This window comes from Mandrillus leucophaeus, unplaced genomic scaffold (genome assembly GCF_000951045.1).
Source record: "Mandrillus leucophaeus isolate KB7577 unplaced genomic scaffold, Mleu.le_1.0 Scaffold30, whole genome shotgun sequence".
In the NCBI taxonomy this organism is placed as follows: Eukaryota; Metazoa; Chordata; class Mammalia; order Primates; family Cercopithecidae; genus Mandrillus; species Mandrillus leucophaeus.
In genome coordinates, this window is record NW_012103143.1 from 4,441,351 (window position 1) to 4,444,440 (window position 3,090).

The following is a 3,090-nucleotide window of genomic DNA, read 5'->3' on the forward strand; positions in this document are numbered from 1 at the left end:
CGGGGTGTGTGTCTCGGTGGCCTTCTGTGGTCGGGGTGTGTGTCTCGGTGGCCTTCTGTGGTCGGGGTGTGTGTCTCCGTGGCCTTCTGTGGTCGGGGTGTGTGTCTCCGTGGCCTTCTGTGGTCGGGGTGTGTGTCTCAGTGGCACATCGCAGCCATGAGGCACGGACAGGCAGTTGTAGAGGCTTTCCCGAATGGACTGTATTCGAGGGCTTCAGAAGAATCATTTCATATCTGAAAAGAATCAAAAAGATTTTAAGTCATAATTTTCCTGATTACGAGGTGATGATTGAAGCAGCTGTTTCCTATTCTTGGTGCTCCTAAAATCTAGCCCATTAGACTGTCCCCACACCTTTATTTATTTTTTATTTTTTTTAACCAAATAGAGTAGCTATAATGTGACTCTGTGGGCTTTTTTCTCTCTTGATTTAAGCATTCTGTGCCTCTCCTCCAGATAAATAACCTCACTGTTTAACTTGTTAGATATCTCTTTACAGGACCAATAATGACCATAAATGAATTATATAGGGTACATTTCATAATTACTTAAATTTCAGTATATTTTCCACCAAGTAGCAGAACTTGGTTAATACTTCAGTATGAAATTGCCTGAGTCAGAGACATGAAGTGTAAATTAAATAAGCTTGAGCTTGCTCTTTGCAGTGAAAATACAAACAAGACTGAGGTGTGGTGATGACTCCAGCACTAGCCGACATGCAGTCTAGTGGAAGCTCGCATCACTTTTCCCTCCTTCCTCCTTCCTGTCTTCCAGATGGGACTGCCACCGCTGCCAAGGGCAGTCCACAGTGGCCAGCTCTTAAACCGGGGAGAACTTTGAGCTGCCCCTAGACACTCAGGAGGAAAGCATCAAGGCGTGCTCAAAACCATGTATACCTCATTTGACAAATAGTAAGAGTGCTGGCTGCGTGAAACATCTGTGAGCAGGACACCCGTGGTCCCCCCATCATGGAGCTCCCATTTTATGGAGTTCATAAAACTGGGTTGTACTTGTGACTGTTTCAGTGATGGGAATAAACACTGTGCAGTGGGTGTCTCTTCTAGTTCTAGTTCGTGTTCTCTTGACTGAGATCACCTGGTATGTTTTTTTTTTTCCAGAAGGCTGCTAACGCAGCCCAGGAGAAGAGGTGGGTCTCCCTGGGATGGAGCCTGATCCTTCTGGGAGTTTATGTTAAAGGCCACTTCAGGAGTCTGAGCAGAGCATAAAATGAGGAAACAGAAATAAGTAGGGTTCTGCTTCCATGCAGTTTTCTATTTAGACATTTCCTTTGTTTAATTTCCCCATTTAAGAATACATAATCAGCAAGCAAGAAAATAATACCAGATATCCATGCTACACGTATCAGGCCTGGGCCAGGTGTGGTGGGTGGCTCACGCCTGTAATCCCAGCACTTTGGGAGGCCAAGGCAGGTGGATCACTTTCAGCCCAGGAGTTCAAGACCAGCCTGGGCAACATGGGAAAACCCTGTCTCTACAAAGAATATAACAATTAGCCAGGTTTCGGTGGCTTGAGACTGTAGTCCCAGATGTTTGGGGGGCTTAGGCTGGAAAATCGTTTGAGCCCGGAAATTGGAGTAAGTTGCAGTAAGCCGAGATCATGCCACTGCACTCCAGCCTGGGTGACAGAGCAAGACCCTGTCTCTAAATAAATAAATAAATAAATATCAGGCCTGTAAGGGTAAGGTTTAGAAGAGTGAAACAAGCATGGTGATACTGTTAGATAGCTTGATGATTACCCAAAAATGTTTGGCATATTTCTTTCTTTTTAGAGAAAGTGGTGAAGCATTTTTTTTCTAGTAGAATTTAAACATTCTTTGTTAGACTTTGAGTTATTGCTTCTAGCTTGGACCAAATAACAAATGATACTGGAAGCCAGAGTTTCAAGACCAACATGGTGTTAGTTGAGAGCCATTACAAAGACCCCATAATGTAGCTGCAGAATTCCGTGACCGTAACTTAGTCTTCCTCAGCTGGAGACTTCAGGTACCTCGGGTGCCTTCCTTCAGTGTGTGCGTGTATGTGATGTGTTAGTTATTTTTTATTGTATACATTTTGCATGCATTCTGTTAGATTTATCCCTGAGGATTTTACAGGTTTTGATGCCACTATAAATGGTACTTTTTAAATTTCAATTTTCAGTTCATTGCTAGTATTTAGAAATACAGTTCATTTTTATAAATTGGCCTTGTATCCTACAACTTTGCTTAAACCCACTTATTCTGATAGCTATTTTGTAGATTCCTTTTCTACATTGATAATGTTATCATCTTCAAATAAAGACAATTTTATTTCTTTTGTAATTTATGTACTTTTTATTTCTCTTTCTTGACCTATTACAGTGGCTAGGATTTCCAGTACAGTGTAGAATGGAAGTGATGAGAGTGGACATCCTTAGTTTGTTCCTTGTCTTAGGAGAAACACATTCAGTCTTTTTTTTTTTTTTTTTTTTAAGAGAGAGGATTTCACCATGTTGCCCAGGCTGTTCTCAAACTCCTGACCTCAAGTGACCCACCCACCTCTGCCTCCCAAAGTGCTGGGATTATAGGCAAAAGCTGCCATGCCCAGCTGAACATTCAGTCTTTTACATTAAGTATGATGTTCGCTGTAGGGTTTTTGTAGATGCCTTTTATCCAGTTGAGGCACTTTTTTCTTACATTTCCGGAATGCTTGGAGTTCCATAAATGATGACAAATCTTGTCAAATGCTTATTCTGCATCTTTTGAGATGATACGGTTTTTTTCAATCTCTTCATATGGTGAGTTTCATTTCAAATATTGAATCAACTTATGTTTCTAGAATAATAAGCCATACTTGTCATGATATCTTATTGTTTCAACTTATTGTTGACTTGGCAATATTTTGTTACATATTTTTGGATCTGCCTGAGAGCTATTGATCTATAGTTCTGTTACATCTTTGGTTTTGCTCTCAGGATAATGCTGGCCTCATAGAATGAGATAAGGTGTTTCAGACTTTTTTGGAACACTTCGTGTAGAATTTTGTTTATTTATTTATGTTGATAAATGTTTGGTAGAATTCAGTGAAGCTATCTTGGGTAGAGATTTTCTTTTTT

At 40.7% G+C, this 3,090-nt stretch overlaps 1 protein-coding gene across 1 annotated transcript in view; it reads left to right on the forward strand.

Moving 5' to 3' along the window:
* Window positions 1-3,090, forward strand: part of PPFIA1 (protein tyrosine phosphatase, receptor type, f polypeptide (PTPRF), interacting protein (liprin), alpha 1) — a 146,805-nt gene that overhangs the window by 123,547 nt on the left and 20,168 nt on the right. The window lies entirely within an intron of this gene.